Genomic DNA, 24,828 nt, shown 5'->3' on the forward strand with positions numbered 1-24,828 from the left:
GGAGCCAGATGCGGGGCTCCATCCCAGCATCCTGGGACCATGATCTGAGCCGAAGGCAGATGCTTAACGACTGAGCCACCCAGGCACCCCATGACATAAATTTTAGAAACTGATCTCATTGCTGGCTTCATTCTTATTTTTCTACTCTTGTTTTCTTACCCACATATTTTATGTGAATATATACATATATAGGTAAGATATTAAAATTTTGTGTCATTTAAAAAATACTAAAATTTTCAGGGTGCCTGGGTGGCTCAGTTGGTTAAACGACTGCCTTCGGCTCAGGTCATGATCCTGGAGTCCCGGGATCGAGTCCCGCATCGGGCTCCCTGCTCAGCAGGGAGTCTGCTTCTCCCTCTGACCCTCCTCCCTCTCATGCTCTCTCTATCTCATTCTCTCTGTCTCAAATAAATAAAAATAAAAAAAAAATCTTTAAAAAATACTAAAATTTTCAAACAAAAGGAAAAATAAGAATAATTTACTAAGCACTCTTGTAACTTTTGTTCAAATGTTAACATTTTGCTTTATTTGCTTTTTTTTTTGATGGAATAAAAAAATTACATGTATGTAGAAGTGTCTTAGCACCATAATATATTGTCTTCATGTTTTAAAAAGATTTTATATAAAAGACAACTTATAATACTTGTCATTCTATAACTTGCTTTTTTCACTGAACAATATATTTTCAAAGCTTATCCATGTTGCTAAATGTGGATCTAATTTTTTTATTTAGCTGCCATATGATGTTTCATTGTATGAATATGACACAATTTATCCATTCCCTTGTTAATATATAGTTAGGTTATTTTTTCATTTTTTCCTATTGCAAGCAAGGCTACAATGAACATCACTATATATATCTCCTTTTTTTTCTAGGCTTCATTCATAAATACTGAGAAGTAGAATTGCTGAGTAATAGGGTATATACAGCATCACAATTTTCAAATTGTCTTCCAAAATTTTACACCAGTTTACACTCCCACCAGTCGTTCATGGAAATTTCCATCTCCCCACGTCCTTGCCAGATGTTAACAGTTCTTTTTTTAAGTTTTTGTCTGGTGGGTGTGAAATAATTTTTCATTGTTTTAATTTGCCTTTTCCAGATTGCATGGCATTTCCTGAAGTTGAGTATCTTTTTGGCTTTTGGGTATTCATATTTTCTCATCAGTTAACTACTGTTCATATCTTTTGTCCCTTTATTGAGTTTTTTCTTAAAAATTTGTAGTAGTTTTTGTAATTCAGATACTAATCTTTTATATGTTATATATGTTGCTTTTTTTAACTTTGTCACTGGTATCTTCTGTTGCATTGAAGTTTTAATTTTAATATAGTTTTTATCACTCTTCCTGTTTGTAAGTTGTCTTGTTTATTATGAAATCTTCTGTACCCAAAGTCCGAAACATATTCTATATTTTCTTCAAAAACAGTTAAAGATTGTATTTACATGTAGGTGTTGAGTCCAGCTGGCATTTATTTTTGTGTTTGACATGGAATAAAGATGTTTATTTTTTACAGTATGGATAGTATGTTATCCTGGCACAAATTGTGAATAATTACTCCTTTCCCTAAGAAAATTCCCTCATTTTCATATACCAAATTCCCATAAATACCAGAGTCTGTTTCTGGACTCTGTTTTGTTCCGTCGGTCTCTTTGTCTCACCTTGTGCCAGTACCATTTTAATTATTAACACTCTATCATAAATCTTAATGGCTAGAAGAATAGTCCCTTCTTCTTTTAACAAATCTTGTTCACAGAGATTTTACAAATTTTTATTGGCAGTACCCCTATGGTTCTTATGATTTTTGACTGTTGTGTGAATATATATTAAAATTACATTTTCTACATAGATTATCCAGATTATTATTATTATTTTTAAAGTAAGCTCTATACCCAATGTGGGGCTTGAACTCATGACCCTGAGATGGAGAGTCACATGCTCTACCACTGAGCCAGCCAAGCACTCAGATTCAAATTATCTTGAATTTTCTATGTAGATAATCATATTGCCTACAAATAACAATTTTGTTTTTTCCTTTTAAATTATTATCCACCTTATTTTCTTTTTCTGTTTTATTTATCCTTTGGCAGAATCTCCAGTTCAGTGTTAAATACTACCACTGATAGTGGGAATCCTTGTCAAAGGGTGTTTTTAGTATCTGAGGTAGACATTTGGTCTTGAAAAGTAATACTTTTAGTTTGTTTTAACTAGTTGTAATTTTAAAATGTTTTATTAATTAATTTATTTATTAAATTTATAAAAGTCTATTAAAATTGTAATTTTCAAAATGTTTTTCCTAAGCATTTGAATTCAACTTAAAGATTTTACTAGATAATATTTTAGATCTAGTAGTCTTTGCCTGGAAATAAGGACTTTAGCTTTTTCTTTGATTAATGTTTAGTTAACTGGTAAATCTAGTAGATTAAATCTTCCTTAAACATGACTAGCACTTACAAATTTAGGTACCTTAGGTATTTCAAACTACATTTTTCAATTTAGCCTATCATATTTTCTCAAATACTTTAAACAACTATCAAGGCAGATCTTCATTTCCAATAAGCAACATCTTTCTTAGTAAGCAACTTTTGTCAGTTTAATACATTAGACTTATACATTCAATAAGTCTGATTTTAGAAATCATTTTAAACATTTTTAAAAACCCAGCACCCTTTCACCAGTATGGCTTAAGTGTTCTGTTTTTGGCACTTGGCCATTTCTTTTTCTTGCATTTGAGCTTGGTTATATACTTGTAAATACTACATATTATCCAGGATTTCTGTATTTAGATTAGAGGGGAACTCTTCTATTTCATATTAATTCAACATTTTGATCAGAATTTTTCAGATTTTATTTTACCTTCCTTTTTTGTCTGTAATTTTATGTCATTTAAAAGTCTTTCTAGAACAAGACTGTTGTAAACAAATGCTTGTTGAAATAATTAAAACTGTGTATTCTTGGGGCGCCTGGGTGGCTCAGCCCTTAAGCATCTGCCTTCGGCTCAGGTCATGATCCTGGGGTCCTGGGATCGAGTCCCACATCGGGCTCCCTGCTCAGTGGGAAGCCTGCTTCTCCCTCTCCCACTCTCCCTGCTTGTGTTCCCTCTCTCTCTGTCAAATAAATAAATAATATCTTAAAAAAAAAGAAGAAGAAAGAAAAAGCCTGCAGGAAATTAAAAAAAAAAACAACACTATGTATTATTTAAATGTTTAAAATCTTAATGGTTGTCTAGATAAGATTACCAAGGTATTTATAGGGGTAGTCACTGCAAAGACAAAATTTTAATTGTTTTAGACCTCAAAAATATGGCTTCAATAAAAGTTTAAATAAAAGTTCAGCATACAAGTAAATTTGCCTCTCTTTTGGTAGAAATTTAAAAATGGATGAAAACTTCAAGATTACTTAAATCAACCCTTTTATTTTATATATAGAGTTATGGGGAGGTTAGGTACTAATTAGGATAAGGTCACAGAACTAGTTAGAATTTAGTATTATCACCACCACACCAGTGAATCCAAATGTAATGCCCACCAGTAAGTAGTAGTGGAGGAAGGAATCTCTGGCACCAGGGTATAAAAAGGCTAAGTATTTAACGTTCCTCATTTTTCTCATTTTGTTGGAGCCTAATTGTATTTTCCTATATTCCTGTGTTCGAAAAGGGACAGATGATGGTTGTGAGACCTTGTTGTGATACATTCTTTTCTTTAGACTCTATTCATTTAGAATATGTGAGACAAATTCTGCTTCTTGCTCCAAAGTAATTTTACACCAATTGTTTGAATTGTTGCTCGATTGTACTATCTCTTCTATAAACCCTCCTTGTTTCATGAGTTGTGTTAATGAGAAAATGTAGTATCGTCCCAATAATTTGGCTACATCATGATTCTGTCAGGTACTTTTGAAAGTATACTACAATTCTTTGGTGCCATTTAACTAGATATACCAGAGTGGTTATTTACTAAATCAAGTGAGCTTAAATATAAGAACACTACAAGTTTTAACTTTTTTAAAAAGAAAGTTTCTTTTTCTTCCTTTACTCTTGTATACTGGAAATATGAATTTCTGTGTATGCAACAGGATGTTTTACACAATTTGCTATTTGTTTTTTCTGTTATCACTTGTTATTTCATGTTACCAGTTACATATCTCATAATATTTTGATAGTTGTCTTCTACGTAGAGCTACTTTGAAAATTCTGTATATAGATATTACATGAAGTCTATTCTGTGGAATGCTAATTTCTCAAGAGGATCCCCCAGAAAGGTTTCTGTTGCAAATAAGTTTCGGAAATGCGTGCTTTAACCCTGTTTTGGAAATTCATAATGATAGTAGAATATTAAGGTAGAATATTAAAAATTACAGTCTGGATTAATATTAAAAAATATTTTAAACTTGCAGGTGAAGAAGTTGGTTAATTTTGTTTTACTCATTTCCACAAGTTTATTTGCTGGAAATCTATTTAATTTAGGGAGTAACTTCAGTTAATATCCTATGAAACTAGTATTTTGGTAAATACTGTTTAATAGTATGAATCCTTAGTGAGTGGTAAATCTATGATCTTTAAATATTAGAATAAGTATATTTCTTTTTATTTCTTTAAGCCTAGTTATCATTATAATTTGTTTTTTTCCCTTTTTTTAAAAAAAAGATTTTATTTATTTATTTGACAGAGAGAGAGACAGCAAGAGAGGGAACACAAGCAGGGTGAGTGGGAGGAGGAGAAGCAGGCTTCCCACAGAGCAGGGAGCCCGACGCTGGGCTCCATCCCAGGACCCTGGGATCATGACCTGAGCTGAAGGCAGACGCTTAACGACTGAGCCATCCAGGCGCCTCTTTTTTCCTTTACAGCATGGATCATCCCCTCTCCCACAGTCATTCTCTTCCCCAGACCAGATGATTTTATTCATTTAGCTCATCTTTTTTGAGCCCCTAGAGAGCATATACTAGAAATACAAAGATGAATAAAATAAAGTTCTGGCTCTTGAAGACCTAACTCACTGATTTTTTTTTTCCTAACTCACTGATTTGATAGAGCAGGAGAGCCATCTGTAAGACATACCCCCTCACATCGTTATGTAATTTAGAGATCCATGATCAGCACTTTGCATTTACTTATTTAATCGCATGAGAAGAATGTTCTTAATGTATATTTTTATAAAGACTTTATTCATTGAATCTAAGATGCCAAAGATTGTAAGGCACACATTACTTTATGTCCCACAATGAAAGAAAACATGTTGCCAAATATAATGTAAAGGTGAAACCTCAGGGCACCTGGGTGGCTCAGTCAGTTAAGTGACTGCCTTCCACTCGGGTCATGATCTCAGGGTCCTGGGATCAAGCCCCTCATGGAGCTCTCTGCTCAGCGGGGAGACTGCTTCTCCCTCTCTGCTTTCTCTCTCTCTCAAATAAATAAATTAAATCTTAAAAAAAAAAAAAAGGTGAAACCTGATTTCATAGAAGTAAAATGTATGCAATACATTTGTGAATAAATGTTTGTTAACTGTTAGACTCAAATGTATTTTGTTTTATGTATTTCTACTGCATTAATTGATGTAAGGACAACAAATGCTTATTGAATGACTACCATAAAATAAATCCAATGGATAATAGAATAATGAATAAGATATGGTCCCTTGCTCTTGAGGAATTATAGAGGAAGACAAATACGTCTAGACATTGCTAAAATAAAATTATGTTTGTTAAGGCAACTAAATTAAATCACAGAAATTATAATAAATACATTAAAGATAATGCTAAATTAATGATAGCTGATGGCTTTGGAAGAGTTATGCATTACCAGCTTCAAAAAACATCTGTTGTTAATTTTTCTTTCATTGTCAGAGGCAGTTGGATTAGGGGATAGGAGGGAGAAATGGAAAGAAATATTTATTTGGGGGTATGTATGTGTATTTTTTTTTTAAAGGAGAGAATAGAGTTTGTTTTAAAGATGTTTTATGTTTTTCTCAGTTGTTATCTCCACAGGAGGTCTATTTCAAGGGAAAACAATTCTGATAGTTGTAATGTTTGTTTGCTTTGGAAATTTTACAAATTGAATTATACTCAGCCAAACATGTTTCTCTGTGTGTGGATTTATTTATACAAGGGAAAAGTGTTAACCTTAATTTGGCATCTGTCTGCTATCAGCAGCTGTATTGGTTGGTCCACCCACTGTCAGTGTGTGCACTTAGGGAATGCAAGCTTATTTTAATTTTGGTTTAAATAAATAGCACTAGGAAAATTAATCTGTTAGTTTTTTTTATCTGAGGCTATATATAGGGAAAAATTGGATTAACTATGATTTATGGAACACAGTGCAGAAACAAAAAGGGCACCACATTTAGAGTCTGGAGACCTGAGTTTGAATTCTGTTTTTGCCACTTATTACACATATGACCTTAGGCAAGTCACTTAATCTTTTTGCCTTGGTTTCCTCATGTGTTCAAAAATGATTATAATGATAGTATGCCACTTCGTAAGGCTAAATTAAAATTTGATGTATAAAGGCTTTGTAAATTATAATACTTTTCAAGTATTCGTTGATAATTTTAGATTTTGCCTTTTCGTACAGATATGAAGAATATACTATAAGACTATATACATTTTAAAGAACTGAGTTTAGCAGTTTTGAGTTATCTGTATTTATATAAACTTTAGTCAACAAAGGATGTCATTTTCTCCCTATTAAGCTCTTCAGAGACTTTTTTTTAAGAGAGGGAGGGAGGGGGGAGAGGGAGAAGGAAAGAGAATCTTAAGCAGGCTCCATGCTGGGCGTGGAGCACAACTCCCGCCCAATATGGGGCTTGATCTCAAGACCCTGAGATCATGACCTAAGCCAAAATCAAGAGTCGGATATTTAACCAACTAAGCCACCCAGGTGCCCCTCTTCTCTGTCTCCTGATGGGCTGTTAGGAAGCTTTTAACTAAAGGATGAAAGTCATATTAAAGGAGGCTAGGTTTCTTAGAGGATTGGTCTGGACTGGAATGCAAACTTGGCCAACCGTCATGATGAAATCAGCATGATGAAGTCAACCCTCTACTTTTTGTGAAGCACCAAATTTATACTAGTTTAAAGCAAGTTCAAAGCCCTGAGTTGTTCAGGCATTTCATTTATTTCTCCTGAGACTGTGACCTCCTCCTCTCCGCCTGCATCTCTTAGCAAAAAATTTGGCACATGTTAGACACTTCAGCAAATACCACTGGAATTGAAATGGAATGAAAACTGAAAATTATGCCAATTCTTAACATTAGCTTTCCTGAAAAGTCATTTCAATATTATATGAAGCAAATTTTGCAGACACAGTCATAGGCAGCCTCTGTTTGGATGCAAGAGAAGTTCTTAGGAGCAATAAAGATCTCATGTTTAGCCATCATAGGGTCTTTTCTATGCCTCCTGTATATTGGCTGTTATGAAGTTCCTCAGCACTTTCAGCATTTGGCACAGTCAGCTAAAAGTAAAGTATGCACATTGAAAACTGCTGAAGAACTAGAATATTTAAGAGGCTAATACAAATTTTCAAGGGTACATTTTAAGTAAAATATATTTTGATTATCTTAAGCTTCTACCTCAGCTAGTCAGGAAAATCAGATTTTGTCCTTTTGCCTTCCATGCTGTTCAACTACATACGCTGTTTCTCATATTAAGACCTTAGCAGCTGTGCCAACAAGTCTGGTTTGAAAAAAAAAAAAGTAAAGACTTAGTGGCGTCTGTTTACAGATCAGCTTGTCAACAACTCTTCCATCATTAGATTACTTCAGCCCTTTTGTGAACAGTTGTTCACTTCAGATATATGGATCAGAAGTTGGTGTGGTTAAGATACTGCAGCTTGCTAATAGGTATAAGAATTGGAATTATGAATATGGAGCTCTGAATACCAAGGAGAGCAATGTTATGACAAACCTAGATATTTGTGTTGCTTTTTGAAAGAATAACTCCGACACTACTGTTAGTGATAAGAATTCTCTTTTGTCTGAATGGCATAGACATCTTCCTTTTACTTTATATTGAGATGACTTGTTAGTAGGATTTATCTTGGAGCTCTACATGGCTTTTAATTCATTTCAGTTTAGCAAGCATTTATAAACTATTGAATTAGGTGCTAAGATTACAAATATGAATGAAACTTGATTCCTGTCCTTAAGGCTTGTCATTTAAGGGAAGGACACGAACAGAATATTTCTTTTTTTTTTTTTTTTAAAGATTTTATTTATTTATTTGAGAGAGAGAGTGAGAGAGAGAGAAAGAGCACAAGAGGGGGGAGCGGGAGAGGGAGAAGCAGACTCCCCGCCGAGCAGGGAGCCCGATGCGGGACTCGATCCCGGGACTCCAGGATCATGACCTGAGCCGAAGGCAGTCGCTTAACCAACTGAGCCACCCAGGGGCCCTTTTTTTTTTTTTTTTAAGATTTTATTTATTTATTTGCCAGAGAGAGAGGGAGGGAGAGAGAGAGCACAAGCAGGGGAAGCTGCAGGCAGGGGGAGAGGGAGAAGCAGGCTCCCTGCTGAGCAAGGCACCCGATGCGGGACTCGATCCCAGGACTCTGGGATCATGACCTGAGCCAAAGGCAGACACTTAACTGCCTGAGCCACCCAGGTGTCCCAGAATATTTCAATATAATATATTAAGCATATAAGTATGCAAGAGGAGGGTTAATTAGCCCAGCCACAGGCAACCAGGAAAGGGCTCAGAGATTAATATTTGTAAGGGCTAAGTTGTAAGGAAACTGAAACTCCAAGAAAAGAATGACAAAGAGTTTATTATCACTGCTACTTCCACACTGTATATTTATATAATACTTAATATTTTTCAAAAGGAAATGATATAACTAAGATTACATGCTATATAAGTGTCAAAAAAAAAAAACCCCAAAACCCTAGGTCTTCTGATTTAATCCAGAGCCCTTTCTGTTATGTCATATTCCTTAGTGATACCATGCAGATGCAGTATTGTCCTCAAATCTATAGAAATGGAGGGGGAAATGCCTAAGAAAAGAGTTAGTCGCTCATCACTAAATCCAAAAGAATATCAACAGCTTAAAGGGATGTGATGGTAAAGAACGAACCAGTGGTGCTATAATCAGAAAGATTACCGTGCTTCTAGAATCTGATGAATCTTTTCCTCCATTGCCTGCTGATTGATGTGTAGGACAGGAGAGTCGCTAAAGAAAAGTATGTAGGTATATAAATAATTGTCTTTCTGATCTCAAGACACTGTTGATGGTTGTTATCTTCAGAGAGGGGAAAGCAGTAGACATGGTTGGGAATCAGCAGCCTAGGAGTAGGAAATACTTTACTTTTTATTTTGTGCTCTTCAATGCTGTTTCAGTTTTGTTACCTGATATATTACTGTTGAGAAAAAAAACATGTTAACAGGGATTTCTGTATAGTGGGATTATAGGCCACTTAAAATTTTTTAATTATTACATAGTATATAAACTATACTAACAAGTTTCATCTGAAAAGTTACTGCTAAGTAGGTTTGACAGTGACAGAGTGGATTTTCCATAGATCCACCTAGAAACTATTTTTATAACATGCTTAGAACAACAGTAGCACTATAAAATCAGAATTTCCCTTGTTTCTATGGAAAAGTGAATATTAAATTATAGATAAGGATATGGGGTACTTCATTTTCCACAGTATTAGAAAATCCCTATACTCACATTCATATATATAAGTACACATTTGCTCCTGGGGTAGGAAACTGTTTTCCTGAGTGAAAGAGATGCTCTGGCAGGGTGTGGCAAGAGTGGGAATCAGATTTGAATTCTTATATTAGTTGCTTTAGACAGGACTGTGCTCTGAAAGGGACTTTGAGAACCTTTACCCACCAAAAGCAGGGAGAAGCTAGCAGTGGTTGGTTGAATAACTGGTTTCATTGTAAATTTTTTTTTATTAGGGAACTCATAATGATCAATTGGTGCTTATTGTCATTCTAAAGCCATTTTAGTCTTCTAATGATGATATGCTTGCTATATAGTGAAATTGCAGTTTTATAAGATCCCAGAACAGCTATGGTGTATAATTTGTGCAGTGTTTATCCTATCCTTGGAAAAGATAGAAAATGCATGCCTGAACTAGGAATACACAGCTTTTCTGGAAAATTATAAAAATGCTAAAGGAATTTTTTTCATGGTAGCATTGTTGAAAAGGGATTAATTTTTCTTGAAAAGGGCCAGAATACTCTGGATATAATGCAAGTATTTAGTTAGTGTGTTTGTGGCCTATGAGTAAAAGACCAAATACTGAGTGTTGGACAGGACTATAAATCATCATCCTTGGCAAGAGCAAAGTTTGTTTTTTCTCCTGTTGTGACTGGACAGTTACCGGGGCCTGTGGTGAACTTTGCAATCTAGTTCTCAAAGTCCCAGAGAATGTTAAAGCATTTACATGGAGTTGGGGTAGGAGTGGTCTGATCTCACTTGTTGGTGGTTTTGTTTATTTTGTAATTTTTTATGGGTGAGACTTTTTATATTTGGGGGAATTATAAACCATGGTTAAGTATGATGGGAAGGAAAAGGATTTTTATAGTTTTTAATAGCCTGTCTTTTATAGTTCTTACTACTAAAAATAAAGCAATACCTATATGACATTATATATGGAGTACATTTGAGAACCAGAAATTAGCCTCTCCATCCCAGTTCCTGGGCATTCAGAATAGCTCGGTAGACTTTCCATTTATTGTGTTTCAGTGATTCTAAGACCCATTTTTTTCAGATTTGAAAAAAGTTATAAAATAGTGGTATGTCTTATAATTGTTTTTGGCCTGAATCAAAGTTGGATTACCTCAGAGAGGATTTACATTTACCTCTACCAGTCATTTGCACTACTACCAACCTGAGACCATTTTAAATTAAATTCTCTAAGAGTTTGTTTTTAATCTCACTGATAGTATGAATTCAGAGTACAAAGCTGTGTAAGAACTGTCTTTGGGATAAAATTCCCTCTACTTGGTGCCTAGTACTTGAAAGGTAGAGACTTTCAAGTTTCTTTGCTGTCTTTCTGCATGGTGGGTTTATTTTCCATGTATCCTTCTTTTCATTTGTGGCCTTTCTTTTGTTTCAGCTTTATATGAGAAGTCTCCTATTTTTTTTCTTGTGGTACATAAAAGAACAATGCTTCTTATAATAGATGGTGGCTTAGATTTGAGAAAAGACCCATTGGACACTTGGTTAGGCCTTTACTTAACCATCCTTCTTGAACTTATTTACTCTTACAGTAGACACACTTCTAATAAACAATGTCATTGTTACACATTTCTTTGTTCATTCTTCATCGGTGATCTTCAAACTTGACTTTGTGTAAAAATCAATTGGGGAGTGAAAACTATAGACTTCTGGGCCCAGAGATTCAGTTTCTGTGGATCTGGGTGATGCCCTCTAATAAGCACTTTTAATAAGTGCCCTCCTTAAGGTATTCATACCTAGGTGACTGAAGGACCACACTTAGAGAAAAACTAACTGCATACTCTATATCTAAGTGAATACTCACGGTTTCAGCTGCCATTTGTATTTATTGATGACTTCCAAATTTTTATGTTTAGTCTAAACCATTTTTCTTGGATGCCAAATTCATCTACACAACTGACATGGCTCTATTAAAGACAGAATATCCTCTGACCCGGGCTACCTGGGTTCAAGTCCCAGCTCAGCCACTTAGTTGTGTGACCTTGGGCAAAGTTACTTAGCTTCTCAGGTGCCTCATGTAAAGTGAAATTTGAATACCTCAGAGGGTTGCCTTGATAATTCAGTGGATTCACACATACAAAGTTCTTTGACCAGAGTCTGGCACATGATAAGCTCAATGTAAGTGTTAGCTGTTTTTATGTTGTTCTTGTTCCACAAGCACCTCAAACATGTCTGAAATGAACCTTTTATAAACCTCTACCACCCTCCATCTGTTTTCTTTTTTGACTACAGTTTTATTTAATTTCTCCCTATCACTGATTTTCCTCATCCAGGTCATACATTTTATGAATTCAACATCCTATCTCTAATTTGTCCTCTCTTTCCTTCCTTCCTTCCTTCCTTCCTTCCTTCCTTCCTTCCTTCCTTTCTTTCTTTCTTTCTTTTAGAGAGAGAGAGAGCGTGTGCATGCACAGTGGGGGTGGGGAGGGGCAGAGGGAGAGGGAGAGAATCTCAAGCAGGCTCCATGCCCAGTGCAGAGCCCAAAGGGGTCGCTCGATCTCACAACCCTGAGATCATGACCTGAACTGAAATCAAGAGTCTTACGCTTAACCAGCTAAGCCACCCAGGCGCTCCTGGTCCCCTCCTTTCTATTCCCACTTCTATTGCTTTGGTTCAGGTCTTTATCACCTCTCACATAGAGTTTTGGAATAGCCTCCTAAATGGACATCTAGCCTCTGGTTGTTTTTCTTCATTCAGATCTCACAGAAATCTTTATCAAAGGCAGTCTGATCCTGCTATTCCTCTGCTGGATGGCTCTTATTGCCTACGTGGTAAAATCCAAACGTGTGCCTGTCATACAAAGCCCCTCCTAGCTAGTTTTTGCCTCCTAGTTCTGCAACACTCATTTGTAATCTTCCAGCTTTATATATTGCTTGTAGTAGATTGCCCAAAACAGTAGATTCTCTCTTGCTTTCATAACTTTGCATAAATAAGCAATATAGCATGGTGGTTAAAAGTGTGAGCTTTAGAGCCAGACTGCTTAAGTCCAAATCCTGACTTTGCCACTTAACTAGTTGTGTGAACTTGGGCAAAACACTTTTTCTGTGCCACAGTTTCCTGATCTTTAAAATGGGAATAGTTGTGCCTCATAGAGTTGTTATGAGGATTTTACTAAGTTAATTTACATAAGCATTCAATAAATGTAAGGTATCATTTTTATTATTATCACGCTGTTTCCTTTGACTGTACACTTGATCTTCTCCACTACCCATTCTCTCACTGTCTTTTGCCTATCAGATCCTATTCATTCATCTCATATCACTGTTTAAGGACTACCTCCTTAGGGCGCCTGGGCAGCTCAGTTGGTTAAGAGACCGGCTCTTGATTTTGGCTCAGGTCATGATCTCAGGGTCCTGGGATTGAGCCCGTGCTCAGCGGGAGTCTGTTTGAGGATTCTTTCTTTCTCTCCCTCTGCCCTTCCCCCCACTTACATGCTTGCTCTCTCTCTCTCTCTCTCTCAAGTGAATAAATAAATCTTTAAGAAAAAAAAAGAACTACCTCCTCCAGGAAGCCATCTCTGAAATTCCCAGACTCTCTTATGATGATCCTCTGGGTTCCTGTAGCACCCTTTTGTAGTATAATTAAACTCTGAATGCTTTAAGGATGACCAGTATTTTTCATATGTATTTTTCATCTCTGAATGGCCAGTGAATGAGACTTGATTGTTTTGTTGTTTCTTATTTGCTATAGATTAGGAAACGCAGTTAGAAAGGGAAGGGATATTCTGTTAGAGACAAGTAAACAGCTCATAAGCAGACTGGAAAGCAGAAGATAGCAAGAGGTGAAAAGACAGAAAACAAAATCTATAAGTCTGGAACTTTCCAGTGAAGGGACAAACAGTCCAAAAAGTATCAGTGTGGTTCTCCAAGTATCACAGTTTATAATTAAAAAGCTATGATAATATCCTAAGTCATCCCAAAGATTAAATTGTATAGAGTATACTTGGCCTAAAAGGAAGGAAAGTAGGTTAAACATTTTAGAAATAATTCTTTTAAAACTAGTTGAAATCAATTTTGGCAATTAAATAGATGAGCTTCAGTTATTTATAATTGTTTAACAGCTAACCCCTCCCTGGGCTGCCTGAGTAATCAGTGCACTCCCATAATTAATTCTTTAGAATGTGCCCCAACTGTGTATGTGGATAGTGGGGGGGGGAGCAGGTAATAGGCTAAGAAAGTGAATTTGTGGCAATTAATGTGAGCACTGTTAACTTTAAAATTCATTATTTGTTGACTCAAATTTCTAAATTCTTTATACATTTAATAATTTTGCCATCAATCTTTCTGAGGAGAAATGGTTAGAAACAGTTAAGTTCGACAGATAAATATGATAAACATTGTAAGAATGTTCAAACTCTTTCAAAATAACTGATAAGAAAGTTAGAACTTTCTGAAAAAATATTACCAGTAATATTTTAAAATCCTAAGATTTATGATTTACTTACTTAAGTAAAATGATATTACAATAAGACATTGTATGCGAAATATATACCAAGGTACACTATGTGATTATTTTTAAAACTTAGGATAGTATTTACAAAATTGTTGGGTTTAACCATAACAAACATTAGCATAGAGAAGTAGGGAAAAGTTGTTGATCTAACAAATTAGTTTCAGGGGATTCATTTTACAATTTTTTCTTCTTTGATTAGGCCCCGAGGATGCAGTGCCCCTTTGCAGAACACAGCAGTTTGGACTGCAGAAACTTACAAAAGAAATAAACATAATTGCCCTCCCTGAGTTTCTATTGATATAGGAGGCATAAGACCCTTAAAAATGAGATGTACGTGCCCCAACAGATATCCATATAAGTTATCAATATTGTACATCTTCAGCTGTTTTCTTCCTCTGCAGAAATCTAGCTAAGAGGAAACTATTTGCATAAAAATACTTGTTTCTTATTATAAAACTGATATGTGTTTATTGTAAAGAATGTATAAGAAGGTTGAAATAAGAAAATGAAAGTCTCCTGTTGTTCATCTATTAACATTTTAATATACTTACTAGTCTTTTATATATGCTTATCTTTATCCCTTTTAAAAATTGGACTGTAATTATATAATTTTATATTCTTCTTTATTCACTTTATATTAAATCAGAAGCATTTCCTCATGAACTGAATATTCAAGATAAACTATAGGTAAAGATGATGGGGAGTCTAACCATTTAAGTAATCTCAGACATTGTAAAGTTCTGAACTTACTGGATTCAAATTCAGTAAGGAAAAATCTAACTTTCTAATTAGATAAAATGTTCATAAGTCTAGATATTTTAAATTCAGCAATTGCTAAGTTTGCTTGGAAATCAATTAGCTCTTATTGTGTGGCATTGAGTTGAATTAACTGTGCACATAACAACTAGATGCTCTATTTTAATTTATAAAATATTTGTAAAAGATTGGCATTACTTTATATTCTTTAAAAAAAACTTAAATATTGTTGTACTCAGATGATCATATTTCTCCTATCCAAACTCATTTAAGATAATGAGTGTGAGGGGAATGCACAAGAACACTTCCCCAAAGCCATTGGCTGGGAAAGAAAATGAAAGGGGCTGTTTTTCCTGAGTTCTTGTACCCAGCAGGGCTCAAAAACTGGAGTTGTGAAGGTCAGCCAGGCTTGGCTAGGATAGAGCCCTGAGGGCGCTGCCTTGTTCCTGCAAAGAAGGCAGGCAAACAACCCAGGGGCAGACATGTAGAAATAGCCATCCGAGGAATGCCTGGGGCACACAGTGAGATTATTCACTCTTCTAGAGCTGTCCCTGAGAGGTAGCTTCACAGATACCTCGCCAGGGACAAAGGAGCAGGAGCAGGTGGACACTATTTTTCTCCCCCACTCCTCAGCATAAACAGAGCCACCTGTGGAGGGCAGCTCACCTCAACACGAGCTGCCTAGACTGCTTGCAACAAGTCCCACACCTCTGTGCTCCGGTGTGACAGCCCTTCTCAGTCAAACCTCCCTCAGTCCTAGCGTGGTGAGACTCTCCCCAGAAGATCAGCACAGGCCTCTGCCCACACCACATCCCTAAAGCCTGGAGTCTTCAAAGTCAGCAGGCTTGGCTGGGCTGGAGCCAGGAGGGCACTACGCTGCTCCTGGACAGAAGGCAGGCACACAACCTGGAGGCAGACAGTGTGGAAACAGTGATCTGAGAAATGCCTGGGACACCCAGAGGGGAGATTATATATATATTTGCTCTTCTCAGAGTGCTTTCCTGAGAGCAACAGGCACGGAGACCCCTGTCTAGGGACAAAGGAGCAGGCGGGCACCATTTCCCTCCCCGCCCCTCAGCATAATCACAGAGACACCTGCTGTAATCAGTACAGCACCAGCACTGGCTGCCTAACCTATTTATACCAAGTCCCACACCCCTGCATTTTGTTGGTACTGCCCTTCTTGGTCAAGTTTGCCTCAGTCCCAGCGCAGTGGCCCCTTCCCCAGAAGACCAGCAGAAACCCCTGCCCACATCTCCAACCAGAGAGTTCTGCAGGGCTTCAGTTCTACCGGAAGTAGTATCAGGTCTCATTTAACAAGCAGACCAGAGTACACCTAGTTAAAACATACCACATTCTGGCCAAGGACAAAACCTTGCCCACTGCAAGCAAGGAGAGCCTCTGCAGACAACTGGCCTGAAAGATAGAGCAGCCAAAACACAGCAACAGAGTGCATGCAGCAAACACTAGAAACTTGCCCAGAAACACCAGGCCCTGGACACTATATGACCTTTTCTTCGTTAAGCCATTACTCTCAGGAGCAGGAAACAGAAGAGGCTTTTTTAACCCAGAGAAGAAGATGGAAACTTAGACAAAATGCCAAGACAGAGGACTTCATCTTGAAAGAACAAGATAAGGTCACGGCCAGAGATTTAAGTGAAACAGATATAAGTAACATGCCTGATAGAGAATTTAAAGCAACAATCATAAGGATACTCTCTGGGCTTGAGAAAAGAGTAGAAGATTTCAGGGGGGGCCTTACTACGGAGATAAAAGAGTTAAAAAACAGAAATGAAAAATGCAATAACTGAAATTTGAAACAGACTTGATGCAATGAGCACAAGGATGGAGGAAGCAGAGGAATGAGTAAGTGATATAGAAGATAAAATAATAGAAAATAATGAAGCTGAACAAAAGAGAATTATGGAACACAAGAATAGACTTAGGGAATTCAGTGACTCCATCAAACATAATAATATTCATATTAAAGGAGTCCCAGAAGAAGCAGAGAGAAAAGGGGGCAGAAAATTTATCTGAGGAAATAATAGCTGAGAACTTCCCTAATCTGAGGAAGGACCACATCCAGATCCAGGAGGCACAGAGAACTCCCATCAAAATCAACAAAAGCAGGCCAACACCAAGACATATTGTAATTAAATTTGCAAAATATAAAGATTAAAAAATCCTAAAAGCAGAAAGAAGTCCCTAACTTAGCCCATAAGGCTAGCTGCAGATCTCTCAACAGAAATTTGCCAAACCAGAAGTGAGTGGCATGATATAGTCAATGTGCTGAATGGGAAAAATCTGCAGCCAAGAATACTCTAACCAGCAAAGCTATCATTCAAAGTAGAAGGAGAGATAAAGAGTTTCCCAGATAAACAAAAACTAAAGGAGTTCATGACCACTAAACCAACCCGGCAGGAAATATTAAAGGGGACTCTGCGTGGAAAGACCAAAAGTGACAAAGACTAGAAAGGAACAGAACAAATCTCCAGAAACAACAACAGAACAAGTAATAAAATGGCATTAAATACATATCTATCAGTAATTACTCTGAATGTAAATGGACTAAATGCTCCAACCAAAAGACATAGGATGTCAGAATGGATAAAAAAATAAGGCCTGGGGGGTGGGGGGATGGGTTAGCCTGGAGATGGGTATTAAAGAGGGCACGTACTGAATGGAGCACTGGGTGTTATACACAAACAATGATCATGGAACACTACATCAAAAACTAATGATGTAATAATGTATGGTGATTAACATAATAATAAAAAAAATAAGGCCCATCAATACGCTGCCTACAAGAGACTCATCGTAGACCTAAAGACACCTGCAGATTGAAAGGGGATGGAGAAGCATTTATCATGCAAATGGATATCAAAAGAAAGCCGGAATAGTAATACTTCTATCAGACAAACTAAATTTTAAACCAAAGACTAACAAGAGATGAAGAAGGGCACTATGTCATAATAAAAGGGACTATCCAACAAGAAGATCTAACAATTGTAAATATTTATGCCCCCAGCATGGGAGCACTCAGATATATAAAACAATAACAAACATAAAGGAACTAACTGATAATAATACAGTAGTAGTAGGGGACTTTAACACCCCACTGACATCAATGGACAGATCATCTAAACAGAAAATCAACAAGGAAACAATGGCTTTGAAGACATGCTGGACCAGATGGACTTAAGAGATATATTCAGAACATTCCATCCTAAAGCAGCAGAATATACATTTTTTTCAAGTCCAGAATAGATCACATACTAGGTCACAAATCAGGCCTCAAAAAGTTGCAAGAAGAGTGAGATCATACCATGTATATTTTCTGACCACAATGCTATGAAACTAGAAGTCAACCACAAGAAAAAATCGGGATAGACCACAGACACATGATGGTTAAACATCATGCTACTAAACAATGAATGGGTCCACAGGAAATAAAAGAATAAATTAAAAAAAAAAACCATGGAGACAAATGAAAATGAAAACACAATGTTCCAAAACCTTTGGGATTCAGCAAAAGCAGTCCCAGGAGGAAAGTATATAGCAATACAGGCCTACCTCACAAAGCAAGAAAAATCTCAAACAACCTAACTTTACACCTAAAGAAGCTAGAAAAAGAACAACAAATGAAGCCTAAAGGCAGCAGAAGAAGGAACATAATGAACATTAAAGCAGAAGTAAATGGTATGGAAACTGAAAAAACAATAGAACAGATCAATGAAACCAGGAGCTAGTTCTCTGAGAGATTAATAAAATTGATAAACCCTAGCCAGACATATCAAAAAGAAAAAAGACCCAAATAAATAAAATCACAAATGAGAGAGGAGAAATAACCAACACCACAGAAATACAAACAATTATAAGAGAATATTATGAAAAACCATATGCCAACAATTTGGACAACCTAGAAGAAATGGATAAATTGCTACAAACATATAAACTACCAAAACTGATACAGGAAGAAATAGAAACTTGAACAGACCAATAACCAGCAAAGAAATTGAATCAGTAATAAAAAAATCTCCCAACAAAAGTCTAGGGTCAGATGCCTTCACAGGTGAATTCTACCAAGCATTTAAAGAAGAGTTAATATTTATTCTTCTCAAACTATTCCAAAAAATAGAAATGGAAGGAAAACTTCCAAACTCATTCTATGAGGCCAGCATTACCCTGATACCAAAACCAGATAAAGACTCCACTAAAAAAGAGAACTACAGGCCAATATCCCTGATGAACATGGATGCAAAAATTCTCAGTAAAATAGTAGCAAATCGAATCCAACAGTATGTTAAATGTATCATTCACCATGATCAAGTGGGATTTATTCCTGGGCTGCAGGGGTGGCTCAGTATTTGCAAATCAATCAGCATGATACACCACATTAATAAAAGAAAGGATAAGAACCATATGATCTTCCCAATAGATGCAGAAAAAGCATTTGACAAAGTACAACATCCATTCATGATAAAAACCCTCAATAAAATAGGTTTAGAGGAAATATACCCCAACATAATAAAAGTCATATATGAAAAACCCATAGCTAATATCCTCAATGGGGAAAACCTGAGAGCTTTTCCTTTATGGTCAAGAGCAAGACAGGGATGTCCAGTCACCACTGTTATTTATCATAGTACTGGAAGTCCTAGCCTCAGCATTCAGACAACATGAAGAAATAAAAGGCATCCAAATCAGCAGTGGGGAAGTCAAACTTTCACTATTTGCAGATGACCTAATACTCCAAATAAAAAATCCAAAGACTCCACCCAAAAATTGCTAGAATTGATACACGAGTTCAGTGAAGTCAGGATACTAAATCAATGTACAGAAATCTGTTGCATTTCTATATACCAATAATGAAGCAGCAGAAAGAGAAATCAAGGAATCAATCCCATTTACAACTGCACCAAAAACGTTAGGATACCTAGGAATAAACCTAACCAAAGAGGCAAAATATCTGTACTCTGAAAACTATAAAACACTGATGAAAGAAACTGAAGAACAACAAAGAAATGGAAAGACATTCCATGCTTGTGGATTGGAAGAACAAATATTGTTAAAATGTCTATATTACCCAAAGCAATCTACACATTTAATGCAACCTCTTATCAAAACACCAACAGCATTTTTCACAGAGCTAGAACAAACAATCCTACAATGTGTATGGAATCACAAAAGACCCTGAATAGCCAAAGCAATCTTGAAAGCATCAAAATAAAAAGCAGTTTTCTTGTTGTTTGTCTCCTTTTTTTCCCTTTGTTCATCTCTTTTGTTTCTTAAATTCCACGAGTGAAATTATATGGTATTTGTCTTTCTCTGACTGACTTATTTCACTTAGCATTATACTCTCTAGCTCCATCCATGTTGTTGCAAACAGCAAGATTTCATTCTTTTTTTATGGCCCAGGAATTGTCCATTCTGTGTGTGTGTGTGTGTGTGTGTGTGTATACACCACTCTTCTTTATCCATCCATCAGTCGATGGACATTGGGCTGTTTCCATAATTTGGCTATTGTTGATAATATTGCTATAATCATTGGGGTGAATGTATCCTTTCAAATCAGTATTTTTGTATCCTTTGGGTAAATATGTCTTAGTGTGATTGCTGGATGGTAGGGTAGTTCTATTTTTAACTTTTTGAGGAACTTCTATACTGATTTCCACAGTGGCTACACCAGTTTGCATTCCCACCAACAGTGCACAAGGGTTCCCCTTTCTCGCCATCCCCTGCTGTTTCTTATGTTGATTTTAGCCATTTTGTCAGGTATGAGGTGATATCTCATTGTAGTTTTGATTTGTATATCCCTGATGATCAGTGATGCTGAACATCTTTTCATGTGTCTGTTGACCATCAGGGTGTCTTCTTTGGAAAAATGTCTACTTATGTCTTCTACCCATTTTTCAATTGGAGTATTTGTTTTGGGGGTGTTGAGTTTCATAAGTTCTTTATATATTTTGATACTAACCCTTTATCAGGTATGTCATTTGGAAATATTTTCTCCCATTCTGTAAGTTGCCTTTTAGTTTTGTTGATTGTTTCCTTTGCCATGCAGAAGCTTTTTATTTTGATGAAGTTCCAATAGTTTATTTTTGCTTTTATCTCTCCTGCCTCAGGAGACATCTCTAGAAAGAAGTTGTTACAGCCAATGTCAAAGAAGTTACTGCCTGTGTTCTCCTCTAGGATTTTAATGGTTTCCTGTCTCACATTTAGGTCTTTAATCCATTTTGAATTTATTTTTGTGTTTGGTATAAGAAAGTGATCCAGTCTTCCCAACACCGTTTGTTGAGAGACTGTCTTTTTTCCATTGGATATTCTTTCCTGCTTTGTCAAAGATTAACTGACCATATAGTTGTGGGTTCATTTCTGGGTTTTCTATTCTGTTCCATCGATCTATGTGTCTATTTTTGTGCCAGTACCATACTGTTTTGATCACTATAGCTTTGTAATACAACTTGAATCCAGAATTGGGAGGCCTCCAGCTTTGCTTTTCTTTTTCAAGATTGCTTTGGCTGAATAGGGTCTTTTCTGGTTCCATACACATTGTAGGATTGTTTGTTCCTGCTCTGTGAAATATTCTGTGGTGTTTTGATAAGAGATTGCATTAAATGTGTAGATTGCTTTTGGTAATATAGACATTTTAACAATATTTGTTCTTCCAATCCACGAACATGGAATGTCTTTCCATTTCTTTGTTGTTCTTCAGTTTCTTTCATCAGTGTTTTATAGTTTTCAGAGTACAGATATTTTGCCTCTTTGGTTAGGTTTATTCCTAGGTATCTTATCGTTTTTGGTGCAGTTATAAATGGGATTGATTCCTTGATTTCTCTTTCTGCTGCTTCATTACTGGTGTATAGAAATGCAACAGAAAACCGGGCACCTGGGTGGCTCAGTTGGTTAAGCGACTGCCTTCGGCTCAGGTCATGATCCTGGAGTCCCGGGATTGAGTCCCGCATCCGGCTCCCTGCTCGGCAGGGAGTCTGCTTCTCCCTCTGACCCTCCTCCCTCTCATGCTCTCTGTCTCTCGTTCTCTCTGTCTCAAATAAATAAAAATAAAAATCTTTAAAAAAAATGCAACAGATTTCTGTACATTGGTTTAGTGTCCTGACTTTACTGAACTCGTGTATCAGTTCTAGCACTCTTTTTTTTTTAAAGATTTTTTTATTTATTCATTTGAGACACACAGAGAGAGAGAGAGAGAGAGAGCATGAGCAGGGAGAGAGGCAGAGGGAGAGGGAGAAGCAGGCTCCCCGCTGAGCAGGAAGCCCGATGCGGGGCTCGATCCCAGGACGCTGGGATCATGACCTGAGCCGAAGGCAGACGCTTAACCATCTGAGCCACCCAGGCGCTCCAGTTCTAGCACTCTTAACTATAGAGAACAAATTGATGGTTATCAGAGGGATGGTGGGGGGGGATGGGTGAAATAGGTGATGGGGATTAAGAGTACACTTATTGTGATGAGCACTAATACATGGAATTGTTTAATCACTGAATTCTGCATGTGAAACTAATATTACATTGTGTGTTAACTAACTGGAATTTAAATAAAAAATTAAAAAAGAGTATAAAGAATGATCAATAAAAATTTAATTATGAAATAAGCAAACCAAGTTTATTGGATGTAGTGCTGACTTACTGCCATATTGTTTTTTCCCCTCCTGTTTTCTCTTGTTGGTCTTTTTTCAACAGTGAGATTGCGGACTACTTGACAGCAAAAGCCATGCCTTGGCTGTTTCTTATTTCTACAGGGTATAGTATATGAGAGGTAGATAACTAAATATTTATGTGTTTCACTTTGACTCCTTTGTTACCACTTTCTCCTGCTTTTTCCCCTCACTTCTTTGATCATCTTTGAGATATTTTCTTTCTTCCTTTGCCTTCTAAATGTTAGTGGTCTTTAGCATTCTGAGCCCCACCTTTTTCTCTCCTAAGTCTGTAATTCTTAACTTCTTAAAATTTTCCCTAAATGTGTCTGTGGGGCACCACAATGGATAGATAACAGTAGCTCTCTAATGAACAAAGGCATTGAATCTCAGCCACCCTTTTCCATGCAGACACACACACACTGAAAATTGCTAATCTTTATACTCTCCTTGGGTGATCTAATTGATAACCAAATTTGTATCTCTAGATCTAACCTAGCCTGCTTACCTAAACATTAGACCCGTATTTCAGTCTGATTGCTGAATAACTTTGTCTCCAGCACCTCAAACTTGACATATCTAAACAGAATTCATTGTTTTCCATTAGACTTCTATCTCTTTTTATATTATTTCTTATTTCCATGAATGCCGTTGCCATCTCTTCACTTGACCAGGTGAAAATTTTGGTAGCATTTTTTATTCTTTCTTGTCCCCCATTTCCCCATTTCACATATCTAGTTGGTTCCTAAACCCTTTCGATTGTATCTTTTTTTTTTTTTTTTTTTTAAAGATTTTATTTATTTATTTGACAGAGAAAGACACAGCGAGAGAGGGAATACAAGCAGGGGAAGTGGGAGAGGGAGAAGCAGGCTTCCCGCTGAGCAGGGAGCCCGATGCGGGGCTCGATCCCAGGACCTGGAATCATGACCTGAGCTGAAGGCAGACGCTTAACGACTGAGCCACCCAGGCGCCCCTCGATTGTATCTTCTCAGTATCTTTCATGTTCATCTCATCTACTCCAATCTTAATTCAGGCCTATATTATTCCTTGTCTTAATTACTTCAGTAACCTCTTTGTCCCTCTGCCAATAATTTCTTCCCCCTCCAGTCTATCTGTCTCATAGGCATCTGAATAACCTTGTCAGAATGTAAACATGATCATGTTATTTTCCTTTATATCCTTCATTAGCTCCCCATTGCCTGATCCTACGGAAGACAGACTCTTCAGTGTGATGTACAAAGTCCTTTATGGTTTGGCCCTTGCATACCCTTTTAGCCATCTCTTACTGCCAACATTTATTCACTGTGCTCCAGTCAAATTCACTAGGGTCTATCATGTCCCTCAATGATTTTACATTCTATCTCCACTAAATAAATATTTCCAAATTTTGTGTTCCTGTTAAGCCTCTTGTTTGCTTGTTTTGGTCTCTGTCTTTCATATCTTTCCTCAGTGTCTGGTAAGTCTTGATTAAACAACTTAAATCTCAGAGTCAGCCAGTAAAAAACTGATTGGAAACTCGAAATCCATCCAATCCATTTATTTTATCATCTTTAGTATCTTTGTTAACTTGGGCTAGTCATATTCCCTTCATCAGGATATTCCCACCTCCACTTGGATATAATCTAGACTACCAATGTTCTGAGAACTGAACGTTCCTGCCTTGAGTCTGGTGCTACCCTCACCTACGCTGAGTGTCCCTCAATCCAGAGATACTCTGTAGTTCCCTTTTAGAAAAAACAAAACATAAGTTCCAGTCTTCTTCCCAGATGGGGGTAAAGCAGTCTTCTGGCTTCATAGATAGACAAAGGGAGTTTGGGCACATAATTTACTAACCTAAACTTTCATCGTGTTTTCTAGTGTTTGCCTCTATCTTAACTCTTACTTACAGAGGTGCAGCTAAGTCCTGAGCCACTTGGAGGTTCTGCAGAGTAAACTTAAAAGTCGCTTTTCTTACTTGGATTAGAAGACTGCCTTTTTTGCATTAGCTCAATCTATTACTATTTGTACATCTGTCTTCTATTTTTCCAAAGTTTTGTTGTTGTCCTTGCAGGTTGATATCTTTTTTAAAAAAGTGTTTTAGTATTATTTTAGTGTATTTCCAAGAGGGAGCAAAAGTTAGTATGTATGTCCACTCTGGCATATTTACCTAAACTCATTCAAAACTGTTTGTAATTCTAAATTATTTCTGGCTTTACTTATTTCTCCGTCAATCAGGAAGAGTTAGATAATCTCTCTTTTGTATTCCCATGACACTCGGTGTATGCTTTTGTTATGGAACTGATCCCA

General features: G+C 36.7%; 1 protein-coding gene across 11 annotated transcripts in view; it reads left to right on the forward strand.

The window, feature by feature from the left end:
• Positions 1-24,828, forward strand: part of CEP57L1 (centrosomal protein 57 like 1) — a 79,480-nt gene that overhangs the window by 17,865 nt on the left and 36,787 nt on the right. For 5 of the 11 annotated variants that reach the window (XM_054505487.2, XM_045865279.3, XM_054505489.2 and 2 more), the window contains exon 2: positions 22,589-22,664. The exons of the other annotated variants lie outside the window; for them this stretch is intronic. The gene's annotated coding sequence lies outside the window, so the exon portion shown is untranslated. The remainder of the gene's footprint in view (positions 1-22,588; positions 22,665-24,828) is intronic. 11 annotated transcript variants of the gene reach the window in all.

The sequence above is a fragment of the Mirounga angustirostris genome, unplaced genomic scaffold, assembly GCF_029215605.1.
Source record: "Mirounga angustirostris isolate CCGP_5_RB_7025 unplaced genomic scaffold, mMirAng1.0.hap1 SCAF_8, whole genome shotgun sequence".
Lineage (NCBI taxonomy): Eukaryota > Metazoa > Chordata > Mammalia > Carnivora > Phocidae > Mirounga > Mirounga angustirostris.